The sequence below is a fragment of the Anolis sagrei genome, chromosome 1, assembly GCF_037176765.1.
Source record: "Anolis sagrei isolate rAnoSag1 chromosome 1, rAnoSag1.mat, whole genome shotgun sequence".
Taxonomy (NCBI): domain Eukaryota; kingdom Metazoa; phylum Chordata; class Lepidosauria; order Squamata; family Dactyloidae; genus Anolis; species Anolis sagrei.
This window is the reverse complement of record NC_090021.1, coordinates 134,615,514-134,635,182: the sequence shown is the minus strand read 5'-3', so window position 1 is coordinate 134,635,182 and position 19,669 is coordinate 134,615,514. Positions and strand designations below refer to the sequence as shown.

The 19,669-nt window shown below is 41.5% G+C and overlaps 1 protein-coding gene across 2 annotated transcripts in view; it reads right to left on the bottom strand.

Annotated features, from left to right (window-relative positions):
* KCNS3 (potassium voltage-gated channel modifier subfamily S member 3) overlaps positions 1-19,669 on the bottom strand; it is a 79,132-nt gene that overhangs the window by 15,042 nt on the left and 44,421 nt on the right. The gene's annotated exons all lie outside the window — the stretch shown is intronic.

The following is a 19,669-nucleotide window of genomic DNA, read 5'->3' as shown; positions in this document are numbered from 1 at the left end:
CATATCCTCAACTGCTGCAAGAAGATTGCGCAGATAGACTACAAGCAGAGGCATAACACCGTTGCTCAGAACATGTGCCACAAATACTATCCACCTGCAACAAAGAACTGGTGGGATCACAAGCCTGAAAAAGTTATGGAAAATGAACACGTCAAACTACTCTGGAACCTCCGAATTCAGACTGACAGAGTTTTGGAGCACAATACTCGTGACCTCACGATCATATTAAAAAACAAAGTATGGATCGTTGATGTTGCAATCCTAGGTGATAGCATGATTGAAGAGAAACAACTGGAAAAGCTGACTCAATACAATAATTTAAAGATCTAAGTGCAAAGACTCTGGCACAAGCCAATCAAGATCGTCCCAGTGGTGATCAGCACACTGGTTGTAGTGCTTAAAGACCTTGGCCTGTGCTTAAACACAATCAGCGCTGACAAAATTACCATCTGTCAGCTGCAAAGGCCACCCTACTCAGATCTGCGTGCATTATTTGCCGCTATATCACACAGTCCTAGACACTTGGGAAGTGTCCAATGTGTGATCCAATATAACAGCCAGTATAGTGACCTTGTTCGCTGTGTACTCTTGTTATGTTTCAAATGTCAGTAATAACCTTTTTGTACCCCACCTCCATCTCCCCATCTCCAACTCAAGGCAGCTTACATGGAGTTAAGCCTGATCAACATAGTTAAAAAACACATTAAAATTGAGAAAAAAAACAGCAACATAAAGCAAAATAAAGACTGTAACACAATATAAAAACAACCATCACAAACAACCAGTTGTCTGAAATAGAAAAATAGTTCTGGGCTCGAGGGTGGGGGGATGACAGATAGTTTTGAGGAATTACCTGATGGATAAAGTGCAAGTACTAGTTGACATGATTGGGGGATAAAGCGCAATATGAGGTGGAAAACTATATTTCTGGGCAGGGGACAGTAGTAAAGTGCAGGGATTGAATTTGGGATCATAGCTGGAAGCTATGACCCAAATTGATTAGATACTGATTGCAATTACTGCTGACACTCATTGACTGAAAGTTAAACAACTGTGAAAATGAATGAATAATTAAACGTATTCATTACAAACTCTGCAAAACGCACGATCGCTATATGATGAACAACTAGTATATCTATTGTATTCAAAAGGACCCAATTTTCCTCCTATTAGGGAAAGACTTACTACGCTTATCACTTATCTTGGTGTGTTTCTGAATCAGCCCTGCAGCAGACAAATGCTTCATGGGGTTAACTCATGAAGACAGTTAGACTGGATCTACACTGACCTATAATTCCATTTCAGAATGTGGATTAATTGATTGATCTGGATTTCAGGGCAATGTAGACTGATATAATTCAGTTCAATGCAGATAATCAACATTCTGAAACTGAATTATAGGGCAGTGTGGATCCAGCCTTAGACTGGTTCTTAACCAGAACTGGCCACAACTGTTTTGAGAACAATCCCACATTCTCTGGGCTCAGGTTGCCTGGAGACACTGGATGGCAGTCCCGTCATCCCCCACCCGTATTGTGGGTGTCCTCAGATACAACATGGCACCTACCATCTCCTTGGCACTCTACTTAATGTCAGGAAGTGCCAAGAGTAATGGGAAGGAGAGAGGATGCTTTCCTCCTCCTGCCTCCCATATCCCTTGTGTGGCAGCACTCTATCTGACATTAGGCAGAGTGCCAAGGTGCCTTGTCATAGGTGGGGAGAGCCATGACATGGATAGCACGAGGGAGACCTTTAGAGTGGCTGTTTGGTGTGGCTTGTCAGTAGGGACTCTCTGTCACCTCCGAAGCAACTGAGGGAGTCCCTGTAAGGACACCACAAGGGCCCAATCCGGCATCTCGGACATCAGATGGAGTCTGCATTTTGTGTCAGAGAAGAAGGGCCCAAAGTGACCTATTTAGAAGTTTTAATCGTTGATATAGGTTTCTGTACCATTGATTTTCCTCTTTTTAAAGTAGTTATTTATTTAGTTTTTTAAAATCACATTCCCACATTAACAATACATCATGTTTATTAATCATCTTGAAAGGGAAAATAAATTATTTAGGACTCAATTTAAACTAGATCATGGCTTTTGCTGCAAGAAAAAAAACACATGCTAGGCTTTACTTTGATTTCAAGAGAATTTGATATGAGCGTGCATGTGTACACCCTAAACTTTATAGGGGGTTGTTTAATTTATGGTTCATCTACGCCAGGCAGTTTAGCTTAGTATAAATGTACTCCAGACCTGCCCCATATTTGCCATGTTCATTCCAAATCTGGTGCCATCGCTTACAGCTATAGACATCAAAGTGATGGTTCTGTGTCCCATTTGGACAGTGGATCCAGCTGAATCACAGGTGTTCTTCCACATGTCTAGGTTGCCCCCAAGATGCAGAATATTCCAGAGTTTTAAGATAACTCTGGACTATCTCCAATTTTACCTTAAGTGGAACAAAGTCAATTTAAACCCTGAACCCCTGGAATACTAACCAGACATAGCTGTGTGTTATGAAGACAGATTGACAGCCTTCCATTAGAAGTGAGTCTGGGGTTTTTGGCTAGTGGGGACAAGCCCATGGATGTGCTTATAAGTGTTTTTTATTGCTTAGCAAACTTCAATGGAAGTTGTATGCATACTATTCAAATATGGAAGATAGGGCTTTTATGAAAAAGCACCTTTACACGTTGGGAAGGGTTAAAAATGAATTATCTTCACACACATACCCTGTGCGGGTAATCCACATGAAAAACAATGCACTCAAATAATAAGAATCATTTCAGGCCGATCGGTGCCAGATGAATCATTAATGTTTTGGTTAGGTAGAGTCAGCTGTTTTGCTCCCTCTGGTTTTATTGTCATTTTGTATTATTCTGAGCAACTGCATTTTGACAGGAGTCCCAGTGGTGCAATGGGTTAAACCCTTGTGCTGGCAGGACTGAAGACCGACAGGTCAGAGGTTCGAATCCAGGGAGAGTGCAGATGAGCTCCCTCTCTCAGCTCCAGCTCCCCATGCGGAGGCATAAGAGAAGCTTCCCACAAGGATGGTAAAACATCAAGATATCCGGGCATCCCCTGGGCAAGGTCCTTGCAGACGGCCAATTCTCTCACACCAGAAGCTACTTGCAGTTTATCAAGTTGCTCCTGACATGAAAAAAACCCCCTGCATTTTGGCCATCCTACTAAGCCACCGTGAATCCCATTCTGACAGAATAAACAAACAAGAAATAGACTCAGGAAACAATTTTGTGAAGTGCCGTATTATAAAAGCCACCCTTGGAAAGTTTGTATTTGATAGACATTGGCATAAGCATAACAAAGACCTCCAGGTATCGGAAATTCCCACAAGATCAAATTAATATTGAAATATATAGCCAGCAAGGCATGAAAAATTCATAATCCGCATAGTGTTTCCTAGCTTACTGGAGAATCAGGAAACAAGACAGTATTTCATGGGGTGGGGTGGGATGGGGGATAATCTATGGCTTTAGCAGCAACATTTGCTATTGGCTGATTATGAAAAATAATTACTATGCCAATTTATGTTTTGTGGGTGGAAAAAGTGCAAGGATTTAGAAAAATAAATAAATGTGTCTAGAAACCTGAGAAAAACAGAGTCTTTTATAACATTTTGGTCATAACTTTCACCAAACCTTTACAGTTAAATTAAGAGCAAGCCAAACTACTAACAGCAAAGCACACTACTTTCTACCCAGTTAATTTTAACTTGTGAATTTTAATATATATTTTATTAGTGAATTTTAACCTGTATTTTAACCTGATATATCTTGTTGTATGTATTTTAATAGCCTTGTGTTTTATCTCTCTGTTTAACAATGTTGTACCCTGCTTCAAGCTGCAAGGAGAGGTGGGTGATCATGATGGTGATCATGATGATGACAATGATGTCTTTAATTAAAATGATAGTGAATGAAGTGGCTGATATTCAGATTGACAGTTTTTGTTTTCTTCTGTTGTTATTAAAATAAAGAAGGCTTTTGTCATTGTGGGGAATTAAGTGAATTTCACCATTTCCACCATAGAACTAGTCATCTCCACACTTTTGCAGGAATTAGGGGGTGCAGAACCACATTTTAACATACACAAATACATGCATTGGTGATGTGGCAGAGCCTGGCCACACGTGTCCCGTTGTTCATCAGTTCACTCACTCAGCTTCCATGCATAAGGGAGGAAAAGGATGGGATAGGGAGAGCAAGAAGAGGGAGGGGAGGAGTCTGGTATATAGTTGGGTGGACAAAGTGCCGCCATCATAAGAAAAGCTGCCACAGCCACTTCCAATGTCCCTTTTTTTACCACTGCTATCATCCCACCCGCCCACCCTGACTCTTTCCTCCTTCGCTTCTCCTGTCCTACTCCCTCCCTTCAACTGAGACCCACCCTTTCTGAATGCATGAGAGAAGGCATGTCCCTTCTCCTCATGTTCCCCCAAAACACTTTGAAACAGTCAAAAATCAACTTACTAATGCCTTGAAAGAACTCTCCAGCTACTACAAAGAAGCCTAACCTTACCAAGACACAAGTGCATGCTTTCCACCTACGGAACCATGAAGCCAACAGGAAACTGAAAGTTACCTGGGAAGGTCGAGAGCTCAAACACTGTTTCCATCCTAAATATCTTGGTTTCATCTTAGATCGAACACTAACATTTAGGAAACACTGAATGAATACCAAACACAAAGTAGCTGCACACTATAACATCCTGCAGAAACTTAGTGGCAGTGCTTGGAGAGCAAACCCAAAATTAATAAGCTCATCAAGCCTGACCTTGTGTTACTCAAATGTTGAGTATGCTTTCCCTGTTTGGCATAAGTCTGTTCACGCAAAACAGGTGAATACAGCACTGAATGAAACAGGCAGAATAATCATAGGATGCCTCAAACCTACACCTGGTGATAGACTCTACAAGCTAGCTGGAATCCCCCCCCCCCCCCCCAATGTGCGACAGGAAGTTGCTGCCAACTGTGAGAGAAATAAGGTTGAACATTGAAAAAGCCATCCACAGTATGGCTATCAGCCTCCTCCCAGTAGACTCAAATCAAGGAAAAGCTTCATAAGAACCACCACTCCTATTAACGTTCCCCCAGCAACAGCAAGATTATCCCTCTTGGCATGACTGATTGAATGAATGCAAGAAAGAATATGTAACCACTTTTCTCCACTACCCCAAGCATGTGAATGAACCAGGGACCATGTGTCTGGTCAGGACCAGCCACCTTGCCAGTATTATTTCCTCCATGCAATGAAAGATTTGATTGCTGACTTAACAGTTCAAAATTGACACTAGGGTTATCAAAGTCCCCATTATAATATGACACAAGGCAGGGGAAGATTATCTGCAAATGATCAAGTCCATGAAGCTTAAACCCGCAATTAGGTTAATAAGGAATACATGGCCAGAACTTTGAACATGACAGAACAGTGGTTATTGACTATGTTATTGATGTGTGTCCATTGACAATAATATCAATACATTAACAAATGTTTACTAGGGAAATACTTTAATTAATTTCTGCTACGTTTTATTCTATTTTGCATATATGTAGATCATTTTTGTGCATTCTAACATTTCAAAACACTAAAACCCCTCAAAATACTAGAACTATACAAAATGCATCTCCCAAACACTTTGTTGAACTACAGTATATATTCACAGTAAATCAAAGGCATGTTTGGGTGTCAAAAAGTATGGACTTTGATATGGTCCATGGATATATCGAAGGTGAAAAGGGGAAAGCACCAATGCTAACTCTGGGCTTCAGTCATTGCTATAATTTCTCTACCCAGGCATTCAAAAATGCAGTGAAGAGAGCAGACCAGCCAGAGCTTCTTGTCTCTCACCACTCTACCCAGAGAAGGGGATTGTCACTTTTTTAATACAAGTTATGATATAGTACTCACATTGACTGATATATTGACCTAAAGTGCAATAGGCTTTCTCCCCAATAGCTTGGCAGTATGGAGAGAGATAGGAGGCACTGAACTTTGCCTTCAGAGAGTTGCTACACATCAGATCACCTGAAAACATCGCCATCTTGAAGATAGGCAAAGACCGTAATGATCCAAAAAGCTACAGACCAATCTCCCTGTTGTGCCACCTCTACAAAGTTCTGGAGAGACTTATTTTGCATAGAATTACGGAAAAAATAGACCCATGTCTGATTCCACAGCAAGCTGGCTTCAGGAAAGGCAAAAGCTGCACATCTCAAGTGTTGAACCTGACTCAGCACATAGAAGATGGCTTTGAAAGGCAGCAGATCACAGGAGCTGTCTTCATAGACTTGTCAGCAGCCTATGATACTGTGAACCACTGCCTCCTCCTGAGAAAAATGTATAACATCACAAAGGACTACCACTTCACCCACCTCATAGGAAACCTGCTACAAAACAGGAGCTTTTTTGTTGAGTTCCAGGGCCAGAGAAGCAGATGGCGGAAACAGAAGAACGGCCTGCCTCAGGGGAGCGTGCTTGCTCCATTCATGTTCAACATCTACACAAATGACCAGCCACTGCCAGAAGGGACAGAGAGTTTCATCTGTGCTGATGATTGTGCCATTACTGCTCAAGCAGGGAGCTTTGAGACGGTAGAACAGAAGCTCTCCGAAGCTCTAGGTGCTCTTACAGGGAAAACCAGCTGATCCCTAAGCCATCTAAAACACAGACATGTGTCTTTCATCTCAAGAACAGAGAAGCATCCCGAGCTCTGAAGATCACCTAGGAAGGAATCCCACTGGAGCTTTGCAGCACACTCAAATACCTGGGAGTCACTCTGGACTGTGCTCTTACCTACAAGAAGCACTACCTGAACATCAAGCAAAAAGTGGGTGCCAGAAACAATATCATACAAAAGCCGACTGGCACAACCTGGGGATCACAACCAGATACAGTGAAGACATCTGCCCTTGTGCTGTGCTAGTCTGCTGCTGAGTATGCATGCCCAGTGTGGAACACATCTCACCACACTAAAACAGTGGATGTGGCTCTTAATGAGACATGCCGCATTATCACGGGGTGTCTGCGCCCTACACCACTGGAGAAATTACACTGCTTAGCCAGTATTGCACCACCTGACATCCGCCAGGAAGTAGCAGCCAATAGTGAAAGGACCAAGGCAGAGACATCTCCAGCTCATCCCCTGTTTGGGTATCAGCCAGCATGTCAACGACTTAAATCTAGACATAGTTTTCCAAGATCTACAGAGACACTCACTGGAACACCTCAGCAAGCGAGAGTCCAAAAGTGGCAGCCTCAAACCCAGAACCTCAACCAATGGCTGATACCAAATGAGAGACTACCCCCTGGGCACACAGAGGACTGGGCGACTTGGAAGGCGCTGAACAGACTGCGCTCTGGCACCACGAGATGCAGAGCCAACCTTCAGAAATGGGGCCACAAAGTGGAATCCTCGACATGCAAGCGTGGAGAAGAGCAAACCACTGACCACTTGCTGCAATACAACCTGAGCCCTGCCACATGCACAATGGAGGACCTTCTTGCAGCAACACCAGAAGCACTCAAAGTGGCCAGATACTGGTCAAAGGACATTTAACCAACTACCAAACTCACAAGTTTTGTATTTTGTCTGTTTGTTTGCTTTGTTCTGTTAGAAATGTAATATAATGGACTGGTTGCTCTGACACAACAAATAAATACCTGAAAACACACACACATTGCATTTACTTATTACTTACTTACTTATTTACTTACTTTATACCCCACCCTCCTCGCCCCAAAAGGACTCAGAGCGGCTTTACAAACTATGACAAAATTCAATGCCGCACAGAATCATAAAATCATAGAAACCTGGAGCTGGGAGAAACCACAAGGGCCATCTAATCCAAACCATGCCTTGCAGAAATACACAAGAAAGCACAGATAAGAACAACATTCTGCAAACTCTCCTCACTTCTGTATTCATCTTCTTGCCATCTTAAACACACTACGATGTCCTAGTTTTCATTTGTGAACTGTTAGAAAATATGGTCTCTAGCCCGCTAATATACCCACCAAGAAAGAAAGTTCTTAATCTGTGTGTAATTTGTTCATCTGAGAACATTGTATTTGTTCAGAGAAAACTTTTTCAAAACAACTAACTGGACAACTCACACAGTCTTTCCTTTGAAGATTGGCAAGCATTAGAATAATAGGACTTAGGAGTTTGAAAGCTGTAACAAATAACACCAAGGATTCTTTTAGCAGCAGCCAAAAATGTTTCCAAAAATGATGAAAGGAGAAAAATCCTAATGGCTATTCTGGCATGATCTGAAATTAAGGTAGGTGCCAAAAGGAGCCCTGCAGAGCTGAGATGAAGATCAGCAGAAAATGCAGTTGTAGTAACAACTTCAGCTTCAGCACAAAAATCATATGGCCAGGTATGATTATGTAAACCTTTCCTTTTGTCCTGAACATCAAAACACATCATCCACCAGGCAAAGCGGAAGCAGTTGTGGGCATGCACATCATCTAATACTATAGATATCAAAGTATAGTCAGTCCTTCATATTTGCTGGGGTTAGGGCCACATGGTTAAAATAATTTTTTAAGATAACACTTTTTTTTCCCAGTGTGACAGAATTCTACTGACGGAGTTACAAGAACCCAGGGAAGAATTCTCTCCAAGAAGCTCTACATCCTCCATCACAATTCTACAGTCACCTTCCAGCGGAAATTGAACACAGAGACATGCAGGAAGAGCTAGAGCAGTGGTTCTCAACTTGTGGGTCCTCAGATGTTTTGGCCTTCAACACCCAGAAATTCTAACAGCTGGTAAACTGGCTGGGATTTCTGAGAGTTGTAGGCCAAAACACCTGGGGATCCACAGGTTGGGAATCACTAAGCTGGAGAGACCATATTAAGAGTATCTGTAAATAATCAAATCTGCAAAAATGGAACTCTCAAATCTGAAGGACTGACTAGATGTGGAGAAATTCCAATGAATTTCAAGAAGCTGGAAATTATCTTTACATTTCTAGGTAGGAGGAGAACATTCTCCACTGCATCTGAAGGCAACAGCTGAGCTGAGCAAGCGCAAGGCAGGCTGTACTCCAACTGGGGGCCATCCTCTGCTCTGCCACCATCTTCCAATGGAAGCAGCTGACTCAGCCTACCAAAAATAATAGGACTGGCTTTGGATCAGGGTTTTCAATCCGAAAAGGAATGTTCCCCAGTGGGTGTACAGGGTGGGTGGGGATAGCGGGAACAGGGCCCAAAAGTTCACTTTTTCTCTCCCTCCCTCCCAAACGCTTGTACAAGTTGGCTGATTTGAGATCCCCCCCCCCCAAAAAAATAGAGGGGAAACTGCTTAGTTTCTTCATGGAATCATAAAGTCAGAAAAGAGCTCATGGGCCATTCGGTCCAACTCCCTGCCAAGAAGCAGGGAAATTGCATTCAAAGCACCCCCGACAGATGGCCATCTATTTAAAAGCTTCCAAAGAAGGAGCCTCCACCACACTCCAGGGCAGAGAGTTCTACTGCTGAACAGCTCTCACAGTCATGAAGTTCTTCCTAATGTTCAGATGGAATCTCGTTTCTTGTAGTTTGAAGCCATTGTTCCACGTCCTAGTCCCCAGAGCAGCAGAAAACAAACCTGCTCCCTCCTCCCTCCCTACTTCCATTGCTATTTTTATATGAAGCGATTTTACAGAGACACCTACCCAGTTGCCTTCCCAAATTATGTAGGAAATTACTTTTTGCACATGCTAGCATTTGAATGGGTGACATCTAAGAAATGCTAAGCACTGCAGAGTGCAATTCAGGGGGAAGACCTAGAATAATCTCTTCTTGAGTATCCCTTGACAAAGAAAACACTATGGTGGTCATAAGTCAACTGAAAATATGAAGACACACACACAACTTCCAGAAAGGTTGCTAGCAATGACATATCCACTCATTAGGCAACAAGAACTCTATACTTCTATTAGTTGTCTGTACTCCTATTTAACCTTTAGAGAACCACTTGCTTTAAAACATATTAGATCCCCCCACTTTCTCGTCAAATATATTCATAATGGTGAAGATTTGTTTAAAGTGGGAGAATCACTACAAGAAACTTGAGTACCCTTGTGCCAGCAGAACTGCTGACTGATACATCAAGGGTTCGAATCCAGTGAGAGTGGGTTGAGCTCCCTCTGTCAACTCCAGCTCTCCATGTGAGGACATGAGAGAAGCCTCCCACAAGGATGGTAAAACATCAAACATTGAGGCATTTCCTGGGCAACATCCTTGCAGACGGCCAATTCTCTCACACCAGAAGCAGTTTCTCAAATTGCTCCTGACACAAAAAGAAACCTACAAGAACACTATGTTAAAGATAGTGAATCGTGAGACTTTCCAAATGTTGTTGAACGGCAACTCCCAGCATCACTCATCTTTGACGATGCTGGTTGAGGTCTTCCTGATTCCCATGATTCAATTCTCAAGTAAAATGTACCAAAACAACACAACAGCAGCCTCCGAGACAGCTACTCAAAAACACTTCTTCTATTACCGCTAACATTAACTGTAAAACTTCTTTAGTCTTCCAGCAAACATTTTGCCAAGAGAACTAAATAACAGCACCTTTGACCAGAAGCCTCCCGCCTTCTCCCCACAGCATCCTGAGGGAGAAAAGCTGCATTTGGAGTCTAGAGCCTGCATCACGATTTCCTCACAGAGCGCTTTTCATGCACCATGCATTCCTGTAATGCAGCAATGCTGCATGCTTTCCGTGCTCAGTACTTTAGCAGAGATTAATCCAGGTGCCAACATTTCTCAAGGAATCGCCAAAATGTTATGACAGCTATCCAATCAGCATATATAGAGCTATATAACTGGCACTGCAATATTACACATATTAGCATTCTGTGAGGAGGAAAGAGGGGAATGACTAAGAAAAATGTCAGAATTAAATAGGACCAGCTACCAACCTTGCTTTTGCTAGTAACTTGAAATACTTTGCTTATTTTGTACCACTCGCTTGTCTGCTAAAAAGGAACAACAATTTCCAAATGCTGAAAAAAGCAGGTTCCGAAATATCTGATGGATTCCATGGGTTTGCATGTGTTTGTACAACTGTTATCACAATCTATTGTGAATGGCTTTCAACTGAAAGGTGGAACACAAACAGAAATAAGCAACCATGCTCGATGCCTTATAGGCAATGTTGGTAAACATGACTTTTTGGCTTCCAACTTCCAGAATCCCTCAGCCAGCATGAGAGTACACAAACACTGAAGGGTTCCAGAAGTTTTGTTCCAAAATAGTCTGAGATTCCGTATCACAAACTATGTTTTGTATCTTTATGAACCCATAGTAACATTATATTGGCTACCTCAAATGTTAGACCTACAGTATTTCTGGGTATATTTCACCCGCTGATTCCAAAAATATGACCTGTTTCCCCCCATTAACTCTAGTTTTTCAGATACAGAACATATGCCGCCTACCATTTGCCACCTGCTGGCCCATAAACAACCATGATAACTATATCTAAAAAACTAGAACTGATGTGTTCTAGCCAATGAACATTTTGGAATCAGTAATCAGTACAATCCCAGAAACAGGCCTGAAAACAAGACACCAAGAAAAATGTTTTTGTTGAGCTGTGAAGTAAATTGTGAAGATGCACTTCAAGACACTGACAAGAATGATCTGAGGTGTATTTGGTGCGCTTGGTGATCATCAAACACTGCTGATGTCCATCAAGTACCTTCAGGTGCTCAGTAGAGACATCTACTTCACATTGGGTATTTATTACCCCTGGTGGTGCAGTGAGTTAACCTGCTGAGCTGCTGAACTTGCTGATTGCAAGGTCGGAGGTTCGAATCCAAGGAGTGGCGTGAGTTCCCTCTGTTAGCCCCAGCTTCTGCCAACCTAGCAGTTTGAAAACATGCAAATGTGAGTAGATCAATAGGTACCACTCTGGCGGGAAAGTAACAGCGCTCCATGCAGTCATGCTGGCCACATGACCTTGTAGGTGCCTATGGACAACACCGGCTCTTCAGGTTAGAAATGGAGATGAGCACCAACCCCCTAGAGTAGGACACGACTGGACTTAATGTCAAAGGAAACCCTTTACCTTTACTTGTTACACTCCAACACTTCTCAGGCAATGCCTGGGTGCACACTGGGAATATTCGGATGTGCATTGGTGCCCGTTGCACATCAGGGCAGTGACACGTCTGTCACTCTAACATATGGGCATTCATTGCATACTCCATTGTGCAATGGATGCCCATATGTTTCAACATAGTAGCACCATGGTTAATATGAACATTGTGAAATTGTTCAATTCTATTTTCCATACAACCAAGTTCACTTATGAAGATGTAAGTCCTAAGCTAAATTCACAGCTCAAATCAGGTGATTTCTATTCAGCAGATTCTTCTGGATGTGATAGTCTGTGAAGCCACTGTCAACCAGCCCTAAACATTATAGCTCTTTGCCACCAACTATTTTCCCTGAAATTATAAGAGGACAGGGAGCTGCCTTATACCATTGGTTCATCTCACTCACCACTACAACTACTGACTGGCAGTTATTGCCCATGTTTCAGGCATTACCCTTTCCCTGACCTGCATAGAGATAACAGGGACTGAATGCATTATGTTTTGCATGCAAAGCATGCATCCTACCATGTGCTACATCCCTTCCGTTGTAGACTGCAGAGGGAGGTATACTGCAAAGACCTCTGTCAGTCCCACCTCCATCTGTCTCACCTGAGAGTGCAATGCAAGAGACCATAAATAACACTTCACTGTCACTTCAGGACTTTACCTTTACTTTTCAGGACAGGACTTGGAAACTTACTTTCAAGAAGAATGAATAAAATGAGATGCCAAAGCCCATCCATAAATAAACAGAGGCAGGATGATGCTTCGAGTCCCACAGTAAAAGCAGAAACGTGCTAACAATGCAACGTAGGCATCTTTGCATATTTTTCATAATTCATTCATGTTCAGAATTCAGCTGTTCTTGTTCAATGACTTTTTTTAATTTGAAGGACAAAGTACATGCAACTCCAGTTAAGATGTCATTTGCCACCTTACTTATCAGTGACAAGTCTGTTTAACTTCACCTCAAGGCAAAAAGCCTTGTCTTCTTGATTTCCAATTCCAAGAGAAATTTGATTCTCTTCCCACTTTAACATTACCAGGATTACTATGCTTTAAAAGAAATCCAGCAGAGCAGAAATAATTGCAGATGAGGCATCACTTCCTGCCCAAATTTAAACATCTTGAGTATTTTTCTTAATGTATTATGACCTCAGATGAATTCTGCTGAAGATGTGATTTAGCATTGAGCTCAAATGATAAATAACTTCAACATAGAGTTTCCACAGCAATTCTTTGTCATTGGTTCAAAATGATGAAAAACCTCTTCCTTGAATGCCATCCAGTTTTATTCCGTCCCTCTAACCCATTCCGTTTTTTTAATTGAATGGGAAGTATTCCTCCAATGCCCGTTATAATAATTCATAGCTCTGGGAGAGGAAAATCCCGATGTATTAAATGTTTAGCTGATCTCTGTCTCTAATTCAGTGGTTCTCAACCTGTGTGTCCCCAGGTGTTTTGGTCTACAACTTCCATAAATCCCAGCCAGTTTACCAACTGTTAGAATTTCTGGGAGTTGAAGGCCAAAACATCTGGGGACCCACAGGTTGAGAAACACTGATCTAATTGATACGTTGGTGGCCCCGGTGGCATAATGAGTTAAACCCTTGTGCCAGAAGGAGTTAAACCCTTGTGCCAGAAGGATTGCTGACCAACAGGTCAGTTGTTTGAATCCAGGGAGAGTGGGTTGAGCTCCCTCTGTCAGCTCCAGCTCCCCATGCAGAGACATAAGAAAAGCCGCCCACAAGGATGGTAAAACATCAGGCTTCTGGGTGTCATTTTTCTTAATAGAAGAATCACTATCTTGGAAGGTTCTAGGAATGATAATTCCTCATTTTTTTGGGGGGGGGGATCTAGATGCATTTGGGGTCCCAATTAGGTAGGAGCCATATGTTGCCCATGTCTGATATACACATAAATACACACATACACAATGCATACATACAGACAGTTTGCTCTATTGGCATCAATATCTTATTTTCCACATTAATAGAAACCTTCAGGCTTCATCGAGAAGAATAAACGATGGAGAATGCTGAAGGGGGCTTCAAAAATTGAGGAAATGACATTTTACTGAAAAGGCTCTGAGACCTTTGGCAATCCTAGGAAAGGAATACTGCACTCAGAAGTGGTTTTGCCAGTTCCTTCATCTGAAATATAGCCTATACAACGTATGCTACTCTTTGGCAATCTCTCATTCAAGTACTAACTAGAGTTGACCCTACTTAGCTTTCAAGATCAGACTAGATCTGGTGTTTTTAGGGTATCTATTAGGGCTGGGCGGTTTCGTTTCGTTAATTCGTAATTCGTTAATAATTTGTTAATTTTTTCAATTACGAAACAATAACGAACCATTCTGGAGCAATTATTAAAAAAAACGAATTTTCAAAAACGTTTTGTAAATGCTTCGTATTTCAATATTGTATTCGTTTCGTTATTGTTTTGAGGTCGTTTCGTTATTATTTCCGCATGTCTGGGCCAGTTTTATGGTTTAATTAGTGAAAAAAAATTATAATATCACACCAACAGTCAAGAACAGAGGGAGAGGGAAGCTTCAGAAGGTTTTGGAGGCTTTTTAGCGTATTTCGCGGTTGCGTCCGCCATTAACGAATCGATTCGTTATTGTTTCGGAAATCGATTCGTTAATTTTTTACCATTTACAAAATTTCGTAAATATCGAACTTTTTAAAAGGAAAATTTTGTAATTATTTTAAATATCGAAACAAAAAAAAACCCCAAATACAAATCGATTTTAGAAACAAATTTTTCCGTTGTTACCCAGGCCTAGTATCTATAGCAGCAGAAAAGTCCCAATAGACATTTGAAGTACTCTATTGACATTACTGTTAAATTCCGAATTGGCTATTTATTGCAAATCAAAGTAGTGGTTTCAAATGAGTAAGAATACATGATCAACTCATGCCGGGGCTGAGCCAAAACTTTTTCTTGCTGCAGGCAAAAGACAAGATGATGCATTCCTTGCATCCAGTTAAGAGAATCTGTCAGTCCAATCTAAATTTAGCACACAGAAAGGAGCATGATGTAGGCAAATTTGAGCACTGAGGCCCTGATTCACCTGGTTCACCATGAAATCCAACATTTATCACCAGCCCTCAAAATTACAAAGACACCAAAAATATGCAAACATCGCACTTGAACAGTGAATGAGTCAGACAGTATTTTTTTATACTAACGCTACTCAACTTGAACTCTGTGGATGAGTACCAGTCAACAAGAAACCAATATTCAATCTGTGACAAGTTTCCAGGAAAAATATACATCTGTGGTCAAGAGGCACCAACATCGTAGCAATCCTTGTACATCAGGGAAAAAAAATACTGGCACCTCTCCCCCCATCAACTAACATGAGAAACATTATCACTGTTTCAAACTGGGAAACTGCACCATTCCTATACAGTGAGAATGCAAACAGCAAGGGCAACTGATATAGTATAGCATGAAGAAAATTGAAGGTTCATTAATGCACTAAACTTTCTTTCTACTTCCTCCCTTCTTTATACATCTTTGCCTTTATGTTATTGAGCTGCTTTAAGATATTATTATTTTTATTATTATTAATTCATTTGTATAATAATAATAATAATAATAATAATTAATATTTTTTTATTTATATTCTGCTCTGTCTCCCCAAAGGGACCCAGGGAGGATTCCAAACATAAAAGGCAAACATTCAATGCCCGAATACAACAACAATTCATCCATACTAACAAAATTTAAACAACCCAACATATAAACACAAATTATAACTTAAGAACTAAAATTAAATAAAAATGCAGCTTGTTATAACAGATAAGACATCAAACATAAAATGGAAACAATAATTTCCCATTTCCTTGAGGCAAGTCGATTAATCATTGCTCAAGATATCTATTGAGCTGGTGGGGTGAGCAGGGCACGGATACGGATGGCAACTATTAATCAGAGGTATAATGGTAGTATTACCACTACTATTCCTCCTCCTCGTAAGCCAGTGAGCAAAGGTGTCTTCAGCTGTTTCTTGAAAGCAGGGAGGGAGGGGGCCATCTTTAACTCCCTAGGAAGGGAGTTCCAGAGGTGGGGGCAGCCATGAAGAAGGCCCTTTCTCTCGTTCCACCAGCTGTGCTTGGGACGGGGATGGAACTGAGAGGAGGACCTCCTCCGATGATCGCAGTGTCAGAGTTGGTCTATAGAGGAAGATGCGGTTTGTCAAATAGTCTGGACCTAAGCCGTTTTATCCAGCTTTTCTCCCATGGGTGGGATTCAAAGCGGTGTACAATGGTTTGAAAACAGAAATACATAAAATACAACATTCAACTAGAACATCAAAGCCAATTAAAGCAAATAATCCCATTTGCCTATACCATATACAACAATTTAATAACTTACAACATACACCACTAAAAAATTTCCCTAACCTCAAGCCACTGAGGATATTTGTAAAACAGATTATACAGAGTTTATCTATGAAGTGGGAAAATTACAACAAATATCAATAGGTTGAAGGGGTTCTAATAGAGGGATACAGAGGAGGGGGTGCAAGGCAATTCATGTAGCACGCAAAAGCCTTGTCCTCCAAATCTTGCAGTTATTAGTCACTTGCTCAGTATTCTGCCTAGAACCCACTTGTCATCCAATCAAGCTAATAATGTAATGAAACAACAACAAAAATGCCAACATGTCCGAGGTCAACAAAGCTTGACATAGTAAGCATGATGCCTGCACCATGCCTGCTAGGCTAGCTCAGGCTGGAAGTCTCTTCAGGAGAAGACAACTAGGTGAGATGGCAGCCAGCTCAGGGAAGCCTGGAAAGCCCTCCCATTGCCACCAATGGTCTGAAAATGTTCGTTCTTTCAAATGCAGAACAAAAAACACCATTCGGAAAGGGTTAGGGTTAGGGTTGGGGTCTGTAACAAGCCTTGGCCACTATGTCTATTATGAAGCTGGTCTCTCTTCAGTATCAACATAGCTCTGGCTTTGATACTTGGAGAAGGCAAATGGTGTGAAGGAGTATTCGTTGAAATGGAAGGAGCTACTGAAGCCACCTGAGGAAACCTGGCCCTTGGGGCTCCTTAAGGAACTACAGTATCAGGGAGGAGCTATTTGGAAATCTAAGTTGTTAGTTAACAGGAGAAGTCTTTAGTATAGCAGTAATCAATAATATCTGTGAGATGTGAATCTTAAATAAAGAGACAAATAACGTCCCTTTGAGCCAGCTTTCCAAAGCTACATGTTTCAGAACATGCTAGTTCATGCCACCGCACTTTGACCACTTTCAGCAATCAAACATTTTATCATGAATTGTAGAGGTAACGGATAATAAGTGGCTCATTCCTTGTAAGGCAACAAAATCTGACACAAGAGTTTTACCATGGATTGATATCACTCGAGTGTATGATTGGGGATTGTTGAGACAAATAGGCCTGCCCTGAACATTTTATAAATGAATCTATCAAGTGCAATTAAAATGGAGACTCCGGGGATCAATATTGTTCCACTTCTGGGTTGCATATCCAGCAATGGCACTGAAAATGGGAATTGCCTAACAAAATACAAAACAACAAAGGAGGTTGATTGATTCCACGACACCTGAGTGTTATATATGCGCATGCACACAGACGCACACATATCCACATGCTCCTGCTTAGAAGAGGCCTATGGAAAGAAATTAAAATTAAATCACAACCTCAAATTCCAAAGCTCATCTGTCAAAGCTTTTAAGAACATTCCAGCTGATAATTGGAAAACTGATGCTTCTGCAGCTATTGTAGCCAGGAGCATTCAAAACCCAACATGAAAGGGCTGGATGAGCTTTGCTATCTATGCAATGATGCCATGCTCTGGTATCTCCCTTCGTGGTAATAAACTGCCCATCCTTTTTAATCTGGTTCACTGGTTTTGATTTGGATCCCTAATACCACCAACAGTACACTAGACTTTGTCCATTGTCTACTGTAAGTCCATTGGCCTTACATGACCAAACTAACTAAATTATAGAGACATCCAGTGGAGATGCTAAGGTGTGTTCAGACAGCAGGATTGGATACATGATTATATATATATGACAATACACATATGAAAATTGCATAGATTTAGTTAAAAAGTTCCAACATTAGTTACTTGGCATTAACAATCTAGTCAGACTATGAAACAAATATAATTAATCTTCAGTCTTTATCCTGCCTTTTTTTTCCAGGGAAATCAGGACAGGTGCATGTTCCCTCCTAACTCCCTCTTGCAAATCACCATAAAAACCTTGCAAAGGACGTTACATGTAGAAATGTTGGTTACCCTAAGGCAACTTTTGGGTTGGGTTGTTGTAGGTTCTTTCTCCCACCCTGGACTTTCCACAGATATAAATCCAATTCTCCCAGTTTCCAACAGACCTCACAATCTCTGAGGATGCCTGCCATAGATGCAAGTGAAATGTCAGGAGAAAATGCTTCTAGAACATGGCCATACAGCCCGAAAAACCTACAACTCAGGGATTCTGGTCATGAAAGCCTTTGACAATACAACTTTTGGGTTCTATGGGCATTTCAATTTGAGTCTGCCTGGCTAAATTCATCATGGTAGCCACTATTTCTACCTGCCAGTGCACTAGTTGGGGGTCTCATTTTGAGACCTTTTGCAAGATAGCTGCCTGGAAGACTTGAAAGCTAAGCAACTTAGGAAGGAAGCATTGACCTCCCTTGTAGGATCGATCCACTCCCGCAGGAAAGAAAAGTCATTTCTCAAAATCTCATATTTTGGTTTCCAGAAGATCAAAAACCAACCATGGCTTTTCAACATTTGTCCAACTGGTACACCCAATTATAACTTGAGAGTATGGGGAAGGTCTTCAATCATCACTGGCAAATTTCATTAATAATTTTCTTTAAAGATCTCATTACAAAACATCTGCAAAACATGGGGAAATAAAGGCTGCACATACACTGCCTTTTAACGCAGAGCAGAAATCACATTAGCCAATGCGATTTAACCAAGGATAAGCTAAGTTATCCATCTTGACCCCACATTTTTTTAAAAAAAACATGAGGAGAGGTCTGAACCATCTAGGAAGATCCTGACCCTGATCCTGTTTCAGCAATAGATACTGTCATCTTGGATCCCCATCTTGGATCCAGGATTATATTTCCATAGCCATCCCACACTCCCCAAACTTAGGCAACCTGGGGAAGTGGAATGGCACTGCCTTTCTGCTGCTCAGTATCTACACCCACCCACCCCCCTTTCCCAACAGAAAAGCATCCTTTACCAGTGCTGCCTGCTCTTTACTTCCTGATTCTTCATCATTCAGTGTGCAAAGCAGCTTTGAAAAAGGGGAGAGGACTTACTGCTCCCAGGCTCCGTTGTTTCCTAAAGGACTCAGGATCAGGAAGTATAGATCCTGCAGAAATGCAAAGGATGATTTCCGGCACAGCTGAGCTGTCTGGCCAGTGTCCTGTCATGGAGGCAGCTTAGGGCTGACCAGTATAGACACATTTCCAGATGTATTTTGTCCTTGTGTGGACACTGGCCATGGATCCATGACTTGTAAACACAAACATGTTTATATGCA